The sequence below is a fragment of the Myotis lucifugus genome, unplaced genomic scaffold (assembly GCF_000147115.1).
Source record: "Myotis lucifugus unplaced genomic scaffold, Myoluc2.0 scaffold_31, whole genome shotgun sequence".
Taxonomy (NCBI): domain Eukaryota; kingdom Metazoa; phylum Chordata; class Mammalia; order Chiroptera; family Vespertilionidae; genus Myotis; species Myotis lucifugus.
The window spans coordinates 1,093,344-1,117,195 of NW_005871079.1; the positions used below are offsets into that span (position 1 = coordinate 1,093,344).

General features: G+C 40.7%; 1 long non-coding RNA gene across 1 annotated transcript in view; it reads right to left on the reverse strand.

The window, feature by feature from the left end:
- The window catches only part of LOC111825545, a 42,254-nt gene extending 19,787 nt beyond the window's left edge, over positions 1 to 22,467 (reverse strand). Inside the window, exon 1 of the long non-coding RNA XR_002828728.1 lies at positions 22,347 to 22,467. This is a non-coding gene — a long non-coding RNA (uncharacterized LOC111825545). The remainder of the gene's footprint in view (positions 1 to 22,346) is intronic.
- Between the last annotated feature and the right edge of the window lie 1,385 nt (positions 22,468 to 23,852).

Here is a 23,852-nt window from a genome sequence, read left to right on the forward strand (position 1 = left end):
AGATTTTTAAAATAGATACATTCAATTACTATTGTATTCAACTACTTTAGGCATTGAGTTTCCTGTCTGTAAATGGGAAAATAATAGTTCTTGCCTATTTCCAACTACATAGGGAGTAAACTTCATAGAATTTGTTAATATATAATTCTAAGTTTTTCTACTATGGTGGATAAAACGGACACAGAACCATAAACTGTTAAACTATTAGTTGCCTTAGTAATTTTCTGGTCTAATGCCCAGAGAAAAAGACCCAATGCTTAAGGTCAACAACTAGATAGAAGGACAGCTGTGGCTGAAACTCAATAGATCTCACCTTTTTGTCTTGTGCCTTAATCTTTGGGAAACAGTGAGGGGAAGGAAAAAGACCATATGAGCACTGTGTGTTGTCTAATTCTTTTGTATCAGTTTATGTCCTGGGATGATTATAGGGCAGAGATTTCGAGATGAAGTGCCTTCACAGGCACTTGAACTAAAAAACGTAAAAAATATAGAGAGCCAGACAAGATCCATTTATGTACTGTGTTTGGCTCATGGGTCACAGTTGAGACTTCTGGTAAGACCCATTCAGTGGAAAGTGCCCCAACTCCATAAGATTTCCACAGAAATCTGCTTCTGTGCAACCATAGTTTGGCCAAAGTGCCAGTGGACATTGCCTCAAATAGCTCTTGATGCTCCTGGGAGGTGAGAGGCACCTCTTATCTGCTCTGCACTCATGGGAAGAAAACTTGAGGTGCCCTGGATTAAAAACCTGGGGTCAGAAGTGAATTTTTGGTTAACTTTAAAAAGTGTTGTTGTTTTTTTATTGATTTCTGAGAGGAAGGTAGAGGGAGAGAGAGAGAGAAACATCAATGATGAGAGAGAATCATTGATCAGCGAACCGTGATTTTCTGGTTCATAGGTTAATGTTCAACCACTGAGCCATGCTGGCTGGCTTGCCTAACTTTTTTACTCTTTAAGCCAGGGATGGTTATAGTCTGAAAGACATTATTATATACCAAGCTGTTAGCAGGCTGAAGAATCAGGATAACATCTGAGCCGTTTTAGAATTCAGAAATCAGGCATCAAATGGAATTCCTTACACATCTGACTTATTTGTCCTGCAGATGCCTAAATTTCACTGCCTAATTAGAGGTCACATGTCAGATGAAATTCTTCGGAGGCAGCAAATACATTTATCCTCAAATATAAGATTACCAGGCTATCCTAGAAACACAGTTGAGGAGAGGGAAAGGAAGGTGTATAGTAAAATCTAAAGGATTTTAGTGTGGGAAGGTGGAGACATGGGTATATATGATGTTGTTTGTCAAAGAGCCTGAAATGAAATTGTGTGCCAGAACTTTGCAGTTTGTTTGGATAACTGATGGGAGGAAATGGCTGCCCACCTGTCCATATCCCAATCCTTGTGTGCTCAGCTTGAAGAATTAAAGGACTCTAGAAAGAGGGAAAGGAAGCACCAATAAATGGCTGGAGGATCCAAAGATGAAATTTATTTCATAATTTTGCCTTGAACTGACTGAGATATTATGAGTTCATTACTACTCTAAAACGTTTTTATTTGACATTTAAACATTTGAAGTACTAATGACACATTTGTATGTCTGCCTCAGGAAAAAACAACAACACAATCAAACAAGAAAAACAGTTTTCTCCTACCACTCCCCTGTGTTGGCAGAGATGCAGAAAATCAGGTGGGGATGTGAAGCAAAATGGTAGTTTTGATATAAAATTCCTTGGTTTCGATTTGTTATTCTTTAACAGCACTGGGTTTATTTGCTACTATTTTATTTAGGGTCTTGGCAGCTATGTTTGCAAGTGAGGTTGTCACAATCTTGACTGATATTGGTACTAGAGTTGCACTAATTTTCACTATGAATTGGGAAGCTTTACATATTTAGTTATGTCCCAGAACAGTTTACATAACAAAGAATTGGCTTCTGGCAGACGTAGTAGGGCAGTTATAAACTATCTAGCACTGAAGCATTTTTAGGGATGGATAGATAGATCACTTATATGAATTTTTCAAGTTATTGATCAATTTAAATTTTCTGCTTCTCCTTGAATCAATTTCATATATTTTCTTAGATAATCAAACAATGCATGTTGATTTTAAAATTTATTGATATGTAGTTGTACTTAGAACTCTCTTATTATTTAAATAATCTCCTCTATAGTTAGAATTATATGGCAGATTGTTCATTCATTTTTACTTTTCACTTGATTGAAATCATGGTCATTTCCAAGAATCAGGTTTTCATTTTGTTGTTCAATAGTATTTGCAGCTTTGCAGGCTAATCATAAGCAAAATAGATACTGCCATTTTGTCAAGAAAGTCACCTCTGGTCCTAAGAACCAGTAGTAAAGTAAATTTGTAGCCTGAGAGAAGGTAAAGAAAGAAAACCTGCGCTGCTTTGTAAATGTGTGCACAAACACATGTTTGAAGGACATGCTGGGCCAATGTCAGGACATCCTGGGGTTTGTGTCTGTCCCAAGATAATTCTGAATTTTGTGTTTGTTTGAGTTAAAATATTTGAAAGCATTTGCACATGAAAATGCACAATTATATTTTTGTCTTAAGCAATGGCAAACAAAATAGAAAATCACAAAAAACATTACATGGAAATCAAACCCTCATAGACCTTCCTCTGCCTGTAAGTTTGCATGCCTGCCAGGGGCTGCTCTCCTCTTCTTGTTCCTGTGTGCCTGGCTCTCAGTGCCTCCCGCAGGAAAAAATCCCTGCTTATTTACACAATGCCCAGCCTGGAGATGCTGCTGTAATTGCTATTTTTTCAGTTTTTAATAGAAATTTGTGTTTTCTCCACAGCTTTCTTCTAGGGCCACTTGAGAGGAATACGAAGCAAGAGCCTCCTTTGTCAGATGACAAGAATAGAAACACAAAGGGAAACACAAAGCATCCCTGGTAGGTTTTCTCTGTGACCAGTTTTCCCTTGAACCAGTTTGGCTAATTAAAAAGGAAGCTGCATTTCTGACCTGCCACTGGAACAACATGACACTTGTTAAATGGTCAAAGGGAGAGCCCATCACTGTCATATTATACCAACTGACAATGGACCTTACTTGGAAAAGTTTTCTATTCTTTCAAGCTTAGAGGTAATTGATTCAAAGAAAAAAATGATTCAGTTTATCAAGTCTATTGTTTTTCCCGATGATAGCCCAGTAATCCCTCTCTCCTTCTTGGACTCATTCAGGCACACAGCCGTGTATCTTCCCATTGAATAGTTGACCGTGTTCTCATTGTTGTCCACTGCACAAACAAGTGTTGCTAACTGCTCTGGGGTTAACATCCTTCAAAAAATTGCAAAATTTTGGGATTATTAACTTTTTTTTTAAATGACTAAGAGGAATAGCTTTTCTCCAAAACAAAACAATTCTTTTCTCTCTCTCTCTGATGATTAATTTACACATATGTCCATGTGTCACACGGGAAAACATCTGGGGAGAAAGAGATTGAAACATGGTCAAAATGAGAGAGCTGAGATGAAGGCCACAAGGAAACTACCACTCAGGAAAGACTGTAGGTCACTTCTGCCTGGTGTGACACAAGGACTTCATTGAGAAATCCAGGATTTGATCTGGGCTTTGTGAGGTATTAGAGTTTCAATAGGGAAGTGTGGTGTGAGGTGGAGCAGGAAGAAGAAAATGATAACAGAAAATAAGAGATAAGTGAACATCAAAAACATTACATACAAATATTCAACTTGGCTGGAGCACTGGGTAAAGGGAAGGTGACTTATGAAGGAAGGTTGGGGCCAAGCTGTGAATGATTTTTAGTGTTAAGGAATCTGGACATAATTCACTATATTCTAGGGCACGTGTCAAGCATTTTATAGCTATTAATCCTCACATCAACGCTATGAGGCTCAGAGGCTCCATGAGTTACCCAGAAGCATTTAGCTGGCAAACAACAGAGGTAAGATTGAATCTCAGATCTGTGCAGCTCTTAAAGACTCTGCTCAGAGCCTTTCCAGGTCATAGGTGGGTTGATTTTCAGGGGCCAAGAGACAGGGAGGAATCAAAGGTGACTCTTATTAGTTTTCCAGCCTTAGTGCTGAGAGCATGGGACCACTGGTGACAGAAATAGGGAAGCTGGAATAATTTGGGGGAAGGTGAAGTGTTTATCCATTAACTTACATCCTTTTTGACTCAAAAGTAGAACGTAGGCCCAGCGCAGCACCCTGGAAGGTAGGAGGTGAATCAGATAGTGCTCTGTGCTCTACCAAAATGGATAGAGTCTCTGCTGCTCACATGCCCTTGAAACCTCTGCACTGATGAGCAAAAAGAACAAGCTCTTTGTCGAAATGCCTTTGAATAGAGCTACATCATGGCCCTGGGGAGATTCTGAAAGTGGGGAAAGGGAGGTCTTTATAACTTTTGAGATTATAACTGCAACAGAGCAATGTGTATGTACGGGGAGAACCCAAGACTAAGAACAGAAGCTCTTCAAATTGCTCCCTGTGGAGAGCAAAAGAGGAGGGAGGTTTTACATCTATTCATTTGCCTATCACAACCATAAGGAGATATGTGCATGTGCACACACACCTACATACAGTGGTCTCATGAGTCATGTGACTGGGCAATGTTAAATACGTAATCATTGTTCCAGAAAGCAACTCTATATGCAATTTGAGTGTGGTTCTGTTGTGTGGCAGAATGTCATTTCAACCAGCATTGCTTTTCCCACAAAGAACCGTCAGAAAAATGTTTGACTCTATATACCACTTCCGTCAAATGCTAGCATTTTTTCACATATCCCTTATTGCCTCGATTGTGCAGTTATACAATGATGTCTGTTTTATCTGGAGATATTAAAGAATGGAGTGCTGTATAGAAGTGACGTTTCCAGGTAAGTACGGGTTATCCCTTAATGCTAATTAAAAACAAGTCAATTCTTTTTGATGAAATTTTTTTGAAAATGTAATGGACACATTTGTCATCTTAGACAACATATACAAAATGAAAATCCGTTGCTTTCTTTTGTGACCAGTGTTGTTATCATTGACTCAGGAAAAGTAGAGTGATCTGGCTCTCTTTAAATGGTCCCAGACTGCTCATGTTTACAGCTATTTGTCTGCTACTTAAAGGGTCCTGACTGTACACTCTGACTAACTCTTCTAACAACCCTCATTCATTTTGCCTCCCAGCTTTCTAACTGCAATGGGCAGGAATACCAACACTGAGCAGAAGAGCGGTGGTTTCTATGGCATTTAATGCCCATGACTGTGTGGAATTTAGTGCACAGATTGTCTGATATTGATATTGGCATTGAAATAAGTCTTTTTTTTTTTTTTTTTAAAAAAAGTCTTATTTCCTGGTTCTGAGTAGTTGAAGTTTCTACATAAGAGATATTTAGGTAAAATTAAGTATTATATTTAGGCAGGACAATTTTCTAGTTAATCTTTTTTTTGAGCTCTTTCTGCTACTAGAAAGTTAAGGGTTGAACATCTGTAGGCTTTAGGGAGAGCGGTTGCTAAGTGAAATAAACACGTCTGCCTCAGTTGAGAAGAGAAGCGAGCCCTTATAATCATAATGGCAGCCATGGTGTGCCAGCGCTCCTCAACATTGTACCTGTGTAACTCTCACTTAGCCTTCCCAATGACCCTCATTAGAAAGTATATTCTTGTTTTCCAGTAGTGATACCTGAGGCTTAAAGGTAAAGCAGTTTATTCAAAGACACATAGCTAAATTTCCCTTCCCGCGCTGTCCTCTAAAACACTCTCCTGCTGAAGGCCTCCCGCTCATTCTACTGATGACTCAGTTTCCTGCAGTCAATGGGAGGGCAGGAGAATGAACGGAAGCCACACTGAGGTTACAGGGAGTGTTCCTTATTCAGTGTCCCTGGCCACTGCTTCCAAGCCAATGTGGAGCCTGCGGAGAGAGCAGGCAGAGCAGCAGCAGAGCCCGGTTGGTCGCCCTGGAGGTCAGACAGCTCTCAGGCCATGCTGACCACCTGCTCTGCCGCTGAAGCCTCATTTCCCCTTATTTTGTGCAGACTATTCCTCTATTCAATGGACTCAAAGGCAAAGAAAAACCTACCAGAAGAAGAGAATTATGACAGTTAGCCATTCTTCCTTTTGCTCTCTAACGTTCAGAATTCATTTCCTGTTATTTCCTCTAAAACCATCAACTTGCAGAGAAGGCTAACAGACAAACAAGCAAACAAAAGCCAGATACAAAGAAAGAGTCAGGGTTACTAGCCAGTCTGGAGTGTCCTCTCCTTTGGCTTTGGCAAGGGGACCTACTGATTGGTCAGATTATTCAATCAGGCTTTACCATTGATCATCAGCTCCTTTGGACTTTTCAAGTAGAGAATTCCTTAGATGCCCAGAGTAAAACTAGCACAGAATAAAGCAAGTTGCTAAAGAAAGTCAAGTTCCAAAGAAAAGAGGCATGGGATAATGGCATGAAAAGGTGAATATTTTTAGCTAGCAATTATAAAGCTACTGCGTTTAACTGCGGCAACACAGTAGAATGTAATTATTTTCTGTCCAGCACCTGTCTTGGAGTCTGTCACCTTGTTATTCATTTCTGGACATCGGTGAGAGATGTTTCTTTCCTTTTCACCACTTCCTTATCGGTCCACTGCAGCAAAACATCCCTTAGCTTGAAACTTATGTGTGGGCAGATGCATGGGAACATTCAAGAAACACTCAAATGCTGTCTCTCTCATACAAACCCTGTGTTTCTTTTGGTTATGTTTTCAACCTTCCCTTCTCTTTCCCTCTTCATTCCTTCCCTCCCTTCCAGCTTTCCTTCCTTCAAAAAAATATTAACTAGGAGCTTTTAAAGAGCCAGTAAGGCCAAGTTCAAACGTACTGGAACTTCATGGATCTATGACTTGATAGAAGTGAAACAGTTCCTGAAATAAATTAGACAATGGAAAGAATTTTTTTTCCAAAAGAAGAAATATTATCTGAATGACAACTTCTTTCATTATTCAAGACACTATCTTATCAAGGATCTCATCATCTTTTTGCAAAGACCACCTAAACATGACCACTGTGCCACCGGGAACTAACGAGGAAGACAGCCCAGGCATGGCCACTAGCACCCCTGATTATGTGAAGGAAGGGAAAATTCAGGAACATTTCCCAGGTTACTTGGTTTTTGAGTCTATCTGTCAGGCTAGTTCAATTCCTCTAAGAATTCCCACATATGACAGACAGTCAACAGCTTTGCTGGGCATGACAAGTTTCATTTCAAAGAGTCCAGGTTGTAATTTCAAGTATACTGGCTACTTTTATAGGCCCATTCAAGCTGAGCTTTCAATTACCTTCAAGCACTCTTCATTGATCACACTCAGCAATCACAGACCCAGAACCACCCGGGCCCCATGTGACAAAGGCTGAGAAAGAACTAGGAAGGCCCTTAAAGGAAGAGCACATTTTAGCAGCTTTCTGAATAAAGCATTGTATACATACCTTTTTATAGTGATTTATCCTATATTTTGATATGGATGAGGAAAAGAGGCATTTCTAGATTTAAAATGAAATTCAGGGACGAGACTTCCTCTTTGTCACTGGTAACTTACTTTTTACTGACTCGTGAAAAATACTGGATACCCTGCTTTTTGATTCAAATTTTTATTGGCCTTTACCTACAGTTTCTAAAATGGCCAAGTTTTAAAATTTTGTAAAGTAACTTTTCAAAAGAAGTTAAGAATGTTAGTCTGTTAGAATTTTACACTGATACATACCAAATATACACAATACGCACACACATTAAACACATATAGAATCATCCCTAGTTCAAATATTCTGTCCGGTTGTCAGCTAACATCCATCTAGTCTCTGGACCCATAAAAGCCACTGTTTTCAGATTCTGATTCAATAGATATTTTGGAACATTTTCTCCAGATGCAAGGTTGGTGTTTTAATTCAATATCTAGTGAAATCAGAGGACCTTTACTCTATGGGATATGGCATATTATTTTTTCTTGCTTTTCCTTATCAAGATATGATAGACTTATTAAAACACTCTTGAAAGAAATACTTGATGTATAGAAACCTTTAGAAGAATGGATTTTTATAATTTTCAATAATATTTATTATTACATACAATAATTTATGTGATATGCATTATCACATAAATAAATGTTATAAATAATAAAATGATATGTAACCATATAATAGGCCAGTTAACTGGTTCTGTTAGCATGAACAAGTCATCTTTTTGTTTTATAGACAAGGACAGTAATGATATCTCCCTCATAAGTTGTTATGAGAAAAGTGAATTAATATGTGTAAAATAGTCAGAAAGGAGCTTGGCACATTCTTGGAGAAATTTAACTAGCTTGACATATAAGCTCAAAAAAACCCAAGCCACCTGGAAAATGGCAGGTGTTCAATAAATGCTGTTGCTATTATTGTTGTTATCTAAAGTCCTAGTTTCCTCATCTGTAAAATGAACAGGTGAATTTAATCTTGACAATCCCTACTGTTTCTTTCTTTTGGAGACCCTCTGCTGCTCTGTCCTTTAACTTTCAATGAAGTGACCAATATCTTAGATGAATGGATCAGGTTAACATTGAACACAAAGGAAAATTCACCCCGAAGAATTAAGAACTGTGGCCGCAAATAGAAGCAGATGAGTAACTATTTTGTCTTGATCCATGTGAGTAACTTCTGTGTTTGCTTTTTTATAGCGCCAGAATGATGAGATGATAATCAGCAGGTAATTTCCCTGAGGGGCTTAAGAACTTGGCCTAGTTTTGAATGCTTTGGATCCAGAAGGATGGAGACCCAGCTCAGCCCTAACAGGGAGCAGAGCAGCTTGTGAATTGGTTGTTTTAGCTCCCAGGAGGCGCATTCTGATACATTAATTTTATGTTATGAATCTGGGAGAATGTTTGGACAGGCTGGGAGCCAGTTGTTCCAGCAACTGCTATGCAAATCCTTCACTCCCCAAATAGTTGCTCTCTTTCTCAAATATCTTCCTATCAAAATATAGGCTCGTCATGGGGGCTGTAAACTGCTTAAAATTAGCCTATGAGGTGGTGAATAAGCTCTCTCTTGAAAAAGACATTTCCCCCCTAACATTTCCCAGTATTTCAGCTCCACCAAAATCCAAGTGTTACAGTAGGCAGCTAGTTAGATATTAACAAAAAAGAGACATCTAATTAAGCCAGATTAACTAGGAAGTGGCAGTTTCACAGACTCCAGGGAACAGCTACATCCCTGCCAAACAAATGCTAATCCCAGAGCAGGCTTTCCAATCTCCCCAGGGAATAACGGCTGGGCGAGCCCCCAGATTAACAGGGGGAAGGATAAAGTGAGGGGAGAATATCTCTGCTGAGGCATGTGTGGTAGAACGCAAAATGGCAACCATAAAGTGAGGAGTCTAGCTTGGAAAAATCCTGGAGAAGAATTGGATAGGATAAGGACATGAAACCTCGGAAGACCCAGAAAAGGGATCGTATAGGGAGAGGCACCAGCACAGGACTGGATTCTTTGAAAGAAAGCCTGCTCTTGCCCAAGCCCAAGGACATATAATCAAAGCATAACACAAGCCTGAGGTCTCTTCAGCAGCCTATAGGTTGAAGCACAGCGCCCCTAGCGGACTGGATGGGAACAGAGACTGTGCTGGACTACTGGAACCTGGGATGCCAGGATAATGGCATGGCAGCTCTGGGTCCTGGCCCTCCCGGGCTTGGTGGGAACAAATGTGAGCCTGCGGTCCCAGAGGCTGGATTTCTTCCGCAATGAGACAGCAGAGCCACCTGGTTGTGGATGAGACCGGGCCTGGTGTACCTGGGAGCAGGCCTTTGTTTTCACTCCGATAAATCTTGCCTCTATGCCTCCAACCCTCCTATATGTGCGTCCCTGAAATGCATTTCCTGCAAAACTGTGGAAGAATCCTATCTCCTCCTGCAACACAAGACCTCTATTTCTTGTTTCCAAATGCATAAAAAAAGTATTTAAAAAATATACATGCAGCCAAGAAGATAAAATTTTTCTAGGGAACAATAGTCCAGAAAAGAAAACAAATATAACCCATCAATAGTTAACTTCAGTGATATTTTACAAAATGAACCACTCCTGATCAGACATAGATGTATTGGTAATACTGCTTGCAAAACAATTCCAAAGGAAAAAAAAAAGACAAAAAGAAATTAAATAAATAAAAAAGTAGAGCATGCATGAGAGAAAGAATAAAAGGGGGTTTTCATTTGTGGTTCTAATTGGTTTCTAACATTGTCCCTGACATAGCTTTTGTTGCCTGTGAAGAATATGCTGCATATTTTGTTAATCAGCAGCTGGCATGTAAGTAACCTTGCTGGTTGTATTATTCTGAGGAAACAGGAGCCTTACAATGAACTTTCAGCAGGGCCAGCGTGGTAGCCACATTCATGGAGAATGCAAATCAAACAAGGCAGGACTGGTAGCAGTACATCAGTGAAAGCTGCATTCACCACGATGTCAAGTACAAGCTGGGTCCTCATATTTCTTTTGCCCTGCAATTCCTTTTGATCTCGTGGCCCCCTCACTTGGAACTGTGTATTCAGGGGACACAGGTTCTCTAGGAGGCACTGACTTCCTCACATTCCAGGATGTCTAAGAATCCATGATACTCACCAACTCAGCGAATTGCCCAACAAAATGTTTGGACATTAAATGAATTCAAACTAATTGTATTATATAAGCTTCATGGGTAAAAAGGGTCAATTAGTCAGGGTCACCTCTGCATTATAATATTTAACAATGATCTTCTGTTCAAATGTTAGAATATTATACAGTCCTCAGTAGATGCTACAAACAGCATCCACACGCATCTTTAATGGTTAGGGAGGACTTTGTTAGGCAGATGTGCGGTTGGCATGCTTCTAAATCCAATGTTTTTTTCAGGTATTCTCAATAGGGTCATAACATTGATAACAGGATGACCCCAAAGTGTATACTTGCCAAGGTAGCTCCCTTATGAAAAGCAGTTTTGAGAACTATGGTATAAATGTGGGAAGAAAGTGTTAGGAGCACTGACCTGGGTGTTATAACCAGACACCTACTCTTTTCTAAAAGCATGGCTGGGAGGGCGAGGTACACTGAGCTTAACAACCTCAGTGTTTTCAGTGGGGGAATTTCACTATGAAGCAATGAATTGTTTAACCCTAAAAATGTGTGTTTATAAATAGTATGAAAGAAAGGCAATGGTAGGATAAGTATTTCAGGTCAATGTTTCAGGATAAATATTTCAGGAAAGAGTTATTGTGGTATCATCTCTTGATCTCTGGTCTCCTCCAGCTTCTTTCCCATTTTTGGTGTTCCTTTAGTGCAAAATTCACCAAGATCATGTTCTACTCTGTCTCCACTTCTTGCAGTTTCATTCTCTCTGGAATGCACACCATTCAGGATTTCACCCACACCACCACTGTACTTCTCAAGGTCACCAATGAACTCCTTCCTAAATCTCAAGGTCACCAATGAACTCCTTGCTAAATCTGGTGGCAAATTTTTAATCCTTGTAGTCCTTGATTTATTAGCACAAGATCATTCCCTCTTCCCTTCCATATGTTTATTTTGTATTTCTTTATCACCGCTTCCCCACTGGAATGTAGGCTGACTGAGGTTAGGTACTGCTATATCCCCAGGCCCTAGAATAGAGTCTGGCACATGGCAGGCTCTCAAGAACTGTGAAATGAATGATGGCAAAGTAGTTTGGTGAACAATTGCAGGTAACAGGCAGACTTTACCTTACGCTGTGTGGCTTAGAAGTGGACCCTAAGGGGAATGTGAATGGATATTGTAAGCTGGAGCCCACCTCGCGGATGCCACTGGCAGTTCTTGGACTTCTGTTCAATGCTTACAATTTGGTGGCATGTGTGATGATTTGGATTTCAAAAGAGATGCATTTCCTACTTGGCTTTTTCTGCCGTGAGCTTTGGCTGCTTGTGCCCGTGTTTATTTGTGTACGAGGTGTGCTGTGCCTGGCATCTGCTCTGCTTCCCGCCCTCTGTGTGCCCGTGCCCACAGGGTGTCTGGGAGTGTGTCGGCATGTGAGGAGGTTTAGAAAATTCTCTCTGAGCCCTCTGGCTTATCCTGTTGGGGCTGAGAAAGCTACCAAGTCTGCTAAGCTGGCAGAGCGACAGAATCCACCCCCACAAAGGAGATGAAACAGCTGCAGTGCGGATGGAGGGCTTCCGAGGACCAATGAAAGAGGAAGACAAAGAGATTATGGCTCATGGACGGCAGATGGTTGAGGTCTGGTTGGAAATCGGGTTGTCGAGAGACATTTTATCGTCAGCAGAGTTGGAACATGGGCATTTAAAGCCACAGATAAGCCAGTGACAAGTCTGAGCAATTTCAAGTTCTATCCGTGTTATGTTGGGGTCCTCTCCTCTATCACCCTGCCCTCATTTGCCCTCATAATGGAGCTTGCAAGTTAGTTCTTGTGCGGCCTGAGTTTTGAGGCTGTTGGTAGGGGCATTATCTGGCCTTTTTCTGGAGCTCCCAGCCACTCAGGGGCATCTCTCTGAAGGTGCAAGGGTTGAGAATGGTCCACTGAGGTCTGTGGCATCGAGGCTCTGAAATAGGTATGATGAGAGGAGATTTCTGTGAGAGCCATGGAAAAAGAGCCTGCGTTCAGAGTGGCTTTCTGACTTCAGTGTTTCAGAAAGTGCTATCTGTGACAGGGATTATTTTCCCCATTTCCTGCCGGCGAATGTGCACGTTTTTTGCAATGTGAAAGGGGGGCCTGGGGAGCTGAAATGAACAAATAAGAGGGGAGGAAGAAAAATAAGAGAAACACAGTTGTTGAGTTGTTGGAAAGATTATCTATTCTCCCCAGTATGCTCTCTTTTTTCCTTAGAAATAGTGTCACAGAGTGAAAAGAGCAAATGTATTGGAATTAGACACACCTGTGCTTGAATCCTGGCCTTTTCAGTTATCATGTTGATTTAGACAAGAAACCAAATTTCTTAATCTGTAAAATTGGAGAAATAACACCTATCACACAGCATTGTTTTGAGTCTTACTAGTAAGATGAAATAAAGCTCATCCTAAATAGTAGTTATAAAAAAGGGTGTGGGGAGAAAATACAGCATCAGACATGGCAGACCTGGGCTTCATTTGCTCAGTTATTCAGCAATATTTAAATTGAGGATCTACTTTGTATCTAGAAATGTGTGATGTGCTGGACAATACAGATATGCCAGCTAAAGGTGCAGATAGACATAAAACACATGCGAAAATAATAAATAAGAAAATTGCAAAGTGTGGTAAGTGCTATCAGTAAATAAATAGTGGGATGAAAGGGGAAACTGCTTTATATTGGGTAGTCAGGGAGGGCTTCTGGAGGAGGTTGACATGCTGCCAGAAAATCTCAATCTCTATTTCTTGGGTCCCAAGTCAGCTTGCCCCCACCAGGAGGGCTGAAAACTGTAATCTTCCTCTCCCCTGGGTAGGGCTGCCCCTTCTTCCCACTGGGACAGGTTGGTAGGAAGCAGCGAGGGAACTTTATTTCATTCATAACTGGAGGGTCTGTGTTCCCTGCCCTTCAAAACTAGGGCGGTAGTTCTTTGAATGGAGGATGATAATGGGGGAGTGGTAGGAGGGAGCCCAATTATGCCACTGACTAGCAGAGTGACCTCAAGCAAATGATTACCTTCTCTTAACACATTTTTTTTTTGTCTGTAAAATAGGGATACTATTATCTCTCTCTTACTACTTTGGAGAAGATAAAATTAGAAGAAGAAACTGGCAACCTAGATATTAATTTACTCTTTCTTCTTACCTTCTCTTCTGTTCCCTCCTTCTCTTCCCTTCCCTCCACTACTCAGTGATGACTCTTGTCTGTCTTTTATCATTTAACTAGAGGCCCGATGCACAAAATTTGTGCAAGGGGCTCGACCCTCGCAGCCCCTTGCAGCCCTGCCCAGCTCTCGCAGCCCCAGCTTCGTCCAGAAGGTCGTTTGCTGTTCGGTCTAATTAGCATAGTAGGTCTTTATTATATAGGATGGCTCATCGTTGGCATGTGCAGAGAGCCCACGATGTGGTAGTGAGAAGCCCCAGCAGTCATTCTCATCACTTGTTAAAAGTCATGGCCAAGTGCTTGGAGAAGAATGTGATCACAATGTTCGAAACCAAGTCATTTGGGACCAGTTTCACTTCATTATGCTCTTTCTCTGCTCAAGCCCCCACCAGGCCTGCTCTCAATGTAGAATGATGCTTCAGTCAGTATCTTTGGAAAATGAAAAGTTTCATAAATGACATTTTAATATATTTTTCCAGAAAAATCATGCCCATCTCCTGTGGCAAATTATGCCAGATCTTCTTTAGGCCCAAAGGCACAGAACCAAATAGAAGGTGTCAGAAGTAATGGTGCAGAAGCACGAAGGTCCTTATCTCAGGAAGTCCACTGGGCGAGCTTTAACGTCGTTCCCACTCAGACCACAGCTCAGGGCAAGTATGTCAGAATCTCTGGGGGGTGGGAGAGGAGGAATCCAGGCATCAGTAATTTTTAAGGCTCCCCAGTTAATTCCAATGTGCAGCCAAGGTTGAGAACCACTGCTGTGTTTCTTAACACCCCAAACCTTTATACTTTTGTGGACTATGTGTCTACATTTCTATGGACTAAAAGGAAGGAAGAGGCAGTGGAGAAGAAGAAAACTAAAATCATGTGGCCGCCACAGGCCAATGCGATGACAGGGGTGAATAAAGTGTGAGTCATATCATTATGGAAATGAAGATGACAACCCAGTCTCATTATAAAGTCTGAGCACCGGCTCTTATAACTGATGACTGTGTGCTGATAACAGGTAGTGGAACTGGGCAGCAGAGTAAATAAAATACAAGAGAGAAAGGGCCAGATGAGATGGGAAAAAAGGAAAATAATTCTTAAAATAAAGGAGGAGATTAGCAGGTAAAACATTTAAATTCCATTTGAGGGCGAAGATGGCCAAAAGCAATGATAGAGATAATGGTAGCAACGCTAATCTTTTATGCGGTGCATGTTTGTTTTCCCTGATTAGGATAATTTTCTCAGGGCAAGGTTTGAGTTTGGCGAAGGGAGATAATAAACAGGGAAAATGTTATATTGGGCGACATGTAATCAACACCGGGCTAATGGCCTTGGCTGAAACCTTGGAATTTGATGAATGTATTCATTTACTGAGCCTCGCATCTAATAAGAAGAAACATAAATACGAATATAGAAGGAATGTGGGTAAATGAGTTTAAATGATAGGAGGTATTTTATACACATTGATTAGCATGGAAGAGAAAGCAGACAGTACCTGGTTTCAGACACCTGGTTTACAAATAACTCATGCATATAAATAGCCCTGACAGCTCCTTCCCATTTATTTGCCCCCTCAACTCTCCACTCCGCTTCCTTCTGCAAACACTATGGGTCAAAAACACAACAAAGCTGAACAGGTTTGAGTAGATGTTGTGGAATCAGGAGTGGAGGAAGGGGATAAGATGGGAAACATCTATTTTGGAGCAGTGATTTTCAAACTTTAGTCTTACAACCTTAGTCAAAGAACTATTACTGGGAAAGGGTTAGGGAACTAAGATACATTTAAAACAGAGAAAGGGTGGCCCAGTGTGTGCAATGTTCAGCATTCTCTTTTTCCTTGCCTTTACCCATCATGAAGATGCTGTAGGAGGCAGAGTTGGAAATAATTTGAGTGTGAGAGTTGACATGGGAAAGAGATTTCTAAACAAAACTCAAGTGGTAGCCGACCCCGTCCTCACCCTACCCACCTGTATTTCCCCTTCAGTTGTTAGACTTCCTAAAAGTCCCCCAATTGATCATTCCTTTGGGTCAGCATGTGTTCTCTATTGGAAGTTCAAGTATATCATGGAGGTCAATGAGCTATCAGCCCCATGTACATGAATGTGAATTCAATAACACTGCTGGCCTCCAGATTCCCAGACCAGCTCCTCTTCAGGGAGGGCATGGAATTAATTGTAGGAGGTGAGAGATGGGTAATGCTGGAGAGAGAAGATGGGGTTGGGGGGAGTCCTATTAGGATGCTAAAGAAGGTTTTGGGGTGTTTCTGGGGGCAATGCTGCAGAGAAGGAGGGAGCAGTTACTCAAATGTTAATATATGAACAACCTTGTCTAGGGTCAGTCTGTCCCAAAGAAAGAGATGATAACCTTTTTCTCCTTTCCTACTGCATTTCTGGGTTTCTTGTTCACAGACTTTCTATAGCAAAGCAGAATTTTGCTAAATTATTTATATTGCTTTATGAGAAAATTGATTCTGGGATCGATCCTTGGCTCATAGCCTGTTCATAAGCTGATGACTTCATGAAATACATGACTGACTATTTAGCATGTGAGGGATTACCTGCATAAAAACTGCTAATGAGAAACAGGGAGGTTTGCATATTTAAAAAGTGCTCAGAAGTTAAATATGTATCCAGATGTGGTGTCTCTGAGAAACTAGAAGGAATGTAAAATGATGTATATGGCTCCTATGAGTTTAACTTAGTTGCTGCCATAGAGTGACCTCTAACACAATGGTTCTTAACTATGAGTTATTCATACCTTGGGGAATCTAAGAATTGAATGCATTCTTGCCATAATATGCTTATGTTCACAAAATCTTGCATATATTTTTAAGGGTTTGCAGAACTCTCTAAAGACTTCTAATTGTTCTCAAACACTAGGCTAAGAATTTGTGCTCTCTGGAATCCAGGGAAAACACTAGCCTGAATATTCCTATTTGGAATGGAAAAATTCATATTGGGAATAGGCTGTAGGATAGAGGTGGAGATTCAATTCTAGTGCATTTAACATTGGAGAAAGGATTCAAGAGCTTGCACAAAATAAAGAAAAATACGAGGCATAGATTTTTCCTCAAGAAAAATTAGATTTGGTTAGACTAGAGTATAAGATAAGAGTAGTAGTCCTAGTAACTGTGGCTGGAAAGGTAGGCTAGATCTGGATCACAGAGGGTCTCTAATGCCAGGCTAAGGAACTGAAACTTAATTCTGAAGGCCATTTTTGTATAATCTTCATCTTTTTGCTATATTTATATATCAACACTACAATTATATTTTTTCTCCAAATGAATTTCCTTTAAAATTTGTATTTATTTAGGTTTAATACCCATGGTTTTATGTTATTATAATTGTTTATTTTATCTATATATGAAAATAAAAAACACCTCTTAAAAATATTAATTTGCATTTCACCTGAAATGATCTCATTTGCAATCAGCATTTTTCACTTTGGGAAACACTAGTGAGGGTAATAGGGGTTTCATTATGAGAGCTGCTCCTTAAAAGGAGTCATGCAGCAGTTGTTGGTTAGTTACAATGGAGAGGATGGGGGCTGTGAGACCAAGCAAAGACCAATGGTTTACAGGGGTGGGCAAACTTTTTGACTCAAGGGCCACAATGGGTTCTTAAACTGGACCGGAGGGCCGGTAGGAATATCTTTCTAGAGTTGGAACTCAAAACAATTGTCATGTAAATGATATAATAAGTAAGCTCTTAAAGTGAATACAATACAATAATGTTTGTTTTTGTGTATTATTATATTTTGGTTATTGTATTATTTTTATTTATTTCCCCCCCCAAAAAAGATAGTACAGTACTTTCTATATTTTTCTATTTTTTAATCTACTGGTTATGGCTGAAAAAGGTCAGGGGCATTGAAATTTTATGCAGTTTTGTTGATCTTGAGAGAGAATCTGACATCTGGATAGTGAAGTTGAAAATCAAATGGGCATTTTCTGTATAGTTCTCTGGTCTTCTCCAATTTGTTTAATTTTTTTGGTTAGCAGAAAAATAGATGTAATTCTTGTCCCATTGTTTGCAGCTCAAGTGGCACAAGGAATGCAACAGAACTCTGTCCATATAAGGAGTTATAATACCTTATAATACTTTATCTCTATATAGAAAGGCCTAAGCAACCATTATGACTGGACGACTGGGATGCAACAGAACTCTGTCCATATAAGGAGTAATAATACCTTATAATACTTTATCTCTATACAGAAAAGCCTAAGCAACCATTATGACTGGACGACTGGATGACAGGCCGGTAGTTATGACTCACTCTGACCACCAGGGGACAGACACTCAATGCAGGAGTTGCCCCCTCATGGTCAGTGCACTCCCACAGCCAACCTCCTGTGGTCCCTCCTCTCCTGGCCAGCCAACCTCCCACAGTCCCTCCCCCAAGTCAGCTGGCCCCGATCAGCCCGATTGCCGGCCAGGCCGAGGGGCCCCACTCATACATGAATCCATGCACCGGGCCTCTAGTACATCTTTAATAATAAAAGCATAGTCAACTGAACAGCCATCCAGACATCCTTCTGGATGACCTTCTGGACAACCTTCTAGACGACCTTCCAGATGAAGCCGGGGCTGCAACTGTGGGATCAAGGCAGCCGCCCCAGCTGCGAGGGAGAAATCAAGGCAGCTGCTGCGGCTGCAAAGGCCTACTCTTGCACGAATTTCATACATCGGGCCTCTAATCATAAAATGAAAGGTGTTATTATTAATATTAGCTGTCATGGCAAGCAATTGTATAAATGACATTTCTTTTAAATTCCTTTTTTATTTAAATGATTATTTTTGTGAGGACATGAGTTGATGTCTAATTTTGGGCTTATAGTTAGCCTAGTTAAATATTATGTTGGAAAGATTAGTTTGCCCTTGATGTAGAAATATTAAGTGACCTGGACATTGTGCTTACCCTGTCCTTGCAGAAACATAATGACTGCTACACTGGGGCAGAGGGCATTCCAGGAAAAGCAACTGACAATGTATTCTTTTTTTCTCCAGGGACCTCAGAGTCTAATGAATACTTGTTCAGATTATTCCAGGGATGAGAGAGAAAATGGGCTTCTACTAAATTCATTTTAAACTTGGTCATACCTAATATTTAGAATATGGAATCAGCTGAAATATGGAAAAAAGAGCCCAGGACTTGCAGAAAGATGCTCTTGGTTCAAGTTACGTGGTTGCTACTAACTAGCCACGTGACCATGGGTTTGTCACTTAAGTCTTTGAGTCTTGATTTTCCTCTATAAAATAGTGTTACTAATACTGATGTTAGCAAGGCTGGTTGTGGTATCGAAGAAGAGGACAAAAGATAATCTTTGGTAAACATAAGATGCTACATAGACATCATCATCATCATTGTTAAAAGTATTTATTGAGTGCTTTCTATGTTCTTTGCATATGTTAACTCATTTGATTCTTATAATTAACTCAATAATATAAATACAATTATTACCTCAACTTTCTTGAAGACAAAACAAAGGCCTCTAGAGATTCAAAAACTTGTTCATTGTTATGTATTAAACTGACTTCAAAGCCTGCAGCATCTTTATTCTTGGAATGGTGATAATCTAATCATCTAAAAGAGTTTCAGAATTTCCAAAACTTAATCTGTAACCCACTGTGAATTGAGAACTAATAAGAAAAACATTTTTAATGGAGCAATACTTTTTCTGTATTCTCTTTCCACTTTCTCATTTAAAATGTTTGGACTTTATTAATGTTAAGATGATAGTCAAATAAACTTAAAAGTAGCTAGGTACAATCCAGCATCTACTGCAAAGAAAATTTCTATTTCTTCACAGACATTGTGTTAGAGAGAACAGTGTTCTAAACTTGATATATGTGGAATTCAGACATGCAGGAGCTTGGAGGAAGACAGGGCTAGGTATTTGCATTTGAGAGTTGTCTCAAAATGATAACTGAAGTCAGAATAGTGAATGAAAGGGGAAAGAGCCAATATTGACATTTGATGAATATCTGTTTATAGAATAGAGAGAAAGAAGAGGAACTCGCAATGGAAAGACAAAATGAACTGTAAGGGAAAAGGTGAGGAAATAGTGAATCTAGAGAGTCTAGTACGTATCATCGAATCCATGAGAAAGTAACTCTGGGGAGGGAAGAAGAGTGTCTCTCTACCCCCTTCTTCTTATCCCTTACATCCCCCCCCTAATTAATATGCAGCTGTGGACAGTTTTAATCTCTTTAAATTTTATTTTTTCCTTGATAACAATGATGGGACTTAGCTCACAGGTTGGTTTCTAGGGGGATATATGTTCTCAGAAGGCGACAGGTTTTGAGATGTTGTTTTGACCCAAAGTGGGAAATAAGCAGATAAGTGAATTTTGTCAAGGATGATATGGAATAGAAAGCATTCACACAAAACACTCATTGATGCATATTTTCCACGAGGCCACACAGCCCAGAGGCCGTGTTTCACTAGCTACATATACGTTCATAGTGCAGTTCTTCAATACCCGTTACTAGGATCCTGGGATGAGAAAGATATCAGATGTGCTCCAGAAACAAATCCCTTAGCTGAACTTGGCAATGGTTAGATTGACCTCAGAATATTATGTTCCATTTAGTTTGCAAAGGGAATCAAAAGAAACTTGAAGGAGATAAAAGCAAGGAGAAACCTCACCATGCAACGTTCCTTGTTCTGTGTGCTCACTGTGCAGCGTGGTCGGCTCTGGAGCAAGGCAGTCCTAGTGCAGCGCCCCCTGCCTGCGGTGCACACATCCTGCACCTCGCCCAGCCTCAGGCAACCTCCTATTCCTCCAGGGGAAAGTAATGCCTACCTCCTTTATCAAGCACCTAGTACTGTCCATGCACATAAATTGTCCCTCAAAAATTGAAATTATTATAACTCCATTTATGATTTTAAAATTCTAACTGCTTTCTGCCCAGATGTGGAGATAAGGAGAATTCATTTCTTCTTAAGATCACATTGCCCTACCCGACAGCTAGGGGTACCCCATATATCTTGCAATAAAGATCTCACATTAAAAGGCCGTTGACCTTTTCTGCAGGAGCCATGATTAAGTGACATGACGATGATCAGAATCCCAGGGGACAGTCCTATGAAATACCCAGAGAAGCACATTCAGCCTCATTTGGTTTTATGACTTCCAACTGGTTCCTAGAATTTTAATCCTAATGCTTTTCTAGGAAATTTGCAGGACTGCTGAAATATATAGTTCTGAGAAAGTTCCACAGTCAGCATTGGGAAATCATTGGTGCTCAGTCAGGAGAAAATCCACAGTGTAGCATGTGGAAGCTCAGGGCTGCTTGTGTCTCTGTGGGAGCAGAGGAAGCAGTGAGCTGAACAGCTGTGAGCTCACTGCCTTCTCGGTGGGAGAATGCTAGGGACACTCCCGGGTGGATAGAGGCTCAGTGGTCATGACTGTGAACCCCATCTGCACCCTGGCTTCTCTTTCAGCGGGGACAGGCATAGGCACACCATGGTGAAGCAGACAGTTCCAGCCCAGGCCTCGAGGAGCTCACAGTCTAGTGGCAGAACTGATGAAGGCAGTTAGCGTCGGCTCCTCTCCTATCCCCCTGTGGTTGAGCCTTTTAGGGTCTGGCCCTGGTGCCCCTCTGGAGATGAAGTGCTCCCCAAGTGTCCCCAGAGGCAATCCTTCCAGGATTCACACGCAGACTTGAGATCATCTAAAACCTGAGTGAGACCACTGGCTGGGTTTAAACTGCTCCTTTACATCCCCTGTGAGCAGGTGGGCTCCAGTGCCCTTTGAGAATAGCCCCTGCCTGCCCAGGCTTTCAGAGAATCTACCTAGATAGGGTGGGTTCACTACACTGGCCTCAGTGAGACAATTTCAGAATAAAGATATTTCCAACAGACATTATACGCCGCTGGTTTTGAGCCCTAGATCCTCATTTACTAATCAATCTTCATCTGTCCGGTAAAAACAATAACCGTACCTCTCTCATTGGGATAGTAGCAAACATCGCAGGAGTTAGTACATGTGAAGATGGAGCATCCTGCCTGGCACATTGCATGGGCTCATTGCATGTTAGCCCTTTTTATTCCTGTTCACCCTAGCAGATGGTTTCTGTGTTACCCACATTCTGTAAGACACTTTGTCCAGATGCAGGAAATGTTTCAGTAGCTATTGGAGGACACGTCAGAAACGCCAGAAATGTCCACCATTCCTTGGGTACATTCTTCCATTTTCTCCCTGTGTAGCTTAGGGTAGTAGCCTGGACCCTGGGTCACTAAGTTACTTGACAACAAGCACATCCGTGCTTCCCGACTCACAAGCACAGCGAGACCCCAAACCTCAGAGAGGATTCACTGGAGCATTTCCCAGGAGGTGACCTGTTTCATCTCGTCTACTCATTTGGTGGAAGCAGTCAGAAGCATTTGGGTGAGCTTCAATAGGAAATGATTCTAAAACCCTGTCTCACATTAAATCAGGGCAGGAAAAGCAGTGTCTTCGCTACTGAGGGGAGGAAACTACAGAAGCCAATGGGGCCTCAGGGGAGGGGGAAACAGTGTGTGATTCAAGAAAACAGTGAGACAGACAGAGGGGCTGTGGAGAGGGCTCTGCCACGCACGGGACACTGCTTACATACCAGTTCCTTCTTCTTCATGCACTCCATGAGGACGATGAACAGATGCTGCGCTTGTGTTCGAGTGTACGTGAAGGTCTTCTGGATGGTCACCAGCAGCTGGTCCCGCAAAGATTCATTGATAAGTCTGCAATGAAAACCAGCGCCCAAACAGGTGAACCCAGCTCCTATTCAGTATATATCGCTGAGAGACATTACAGAACGTAGGAAAGCATTATGACAACTTCCTTTCGAGAGGAGTTTCCTCTTCCGGTATGCTTCTCACAACAGTTATGTATTTCTTTATTTATTTTTAAATATATTTTATTGATTTTTTACAGAGAGGAAGGGAGAGGGATAGAGAGTTAGAAATATCGATGAGAGAGAAACATCAATCAGCTGCCTCCTGCACACTCCCTACTGGGGATGTGCTTGCAACCAAGGTACATGCCCTTGACTGGAATCGATCCTGGGACCCTTGAGTCCGCAGGCTGACGCTCTATCCACTAAGCCAAACTGGTTAGGGCTCACAACAGTTATTTTGAATGGGATAACTAAAAGAAAACCCACCATGCATTTAAAAACAAATTCATTTTAATGTCTCAGAACCTAAAAGAGCAAAGTATCAGAAGATTTAGTTCTTCTTTCTTTTATATGGCATGTGTTTAATACCCTCATCCTCAAGTGTTGTAATAAAAAATGTTTTCAATCAATCATTAGCATCTTCGTAAAATTTTGCTGTATTGCTTATCTAAACATTTAAATTTTAACTTCATCTCTAATTGTGAAAAAAATGTCATATCTCAGTAATGGTTTTTTTGAGCATCAATCAGGATAAACAGAACTTACTTAAAAAAAATTTATTTCATGTAGGCGGTAGCTTATCTGGCCTATGATTCACATCATCATTATGTTGAGATTTTGCTGTGTTATAGTCAACAAGGGCCTGACCCATACGGAGTATTATATTGACCACTTTATTAAAAGACAGTTTTTATACTATAGGAGAATTAATGCAAGCAGGAGGTGCATCATATCCAATCAATCCTCCATGATCTCTTAAACATGGAGCAATCATAACTAACTTTAACTCCTCTTACTAGCCTGATGAGAACTGGGCTAGTTCTACCAGCGATCAAATGGCAGGGAATAAAAATTCACTTTATTGTTAACAGATACTGTCCAAAATAAGGAAGATGAAACTGTTCTTAAGACCAGTGACAAAATAACCATAATTTGCCTAGCATTTTAAAGTTTACAACTTTTTATCACTGAAGTATCAGCAATTCCTACGTACGATAGTAAAATATAATTATCTCATTTGATGCTTACAAGAACCCTATAGCCAAAATATTTATACAATTTAAAAGGGAAGGACATTTTATTCACAGAGAGCCAGATGCTTAAGGTCACTCAGCAAATACATGGCAGAGCCAGAACCAGAACCGAGGTTTCTGAATCCTTGTCTAGTGCTCTTTCCACAACACCACATTGCCTTTAACATTTTTTTATTTTGGAGACAGAGAAAGA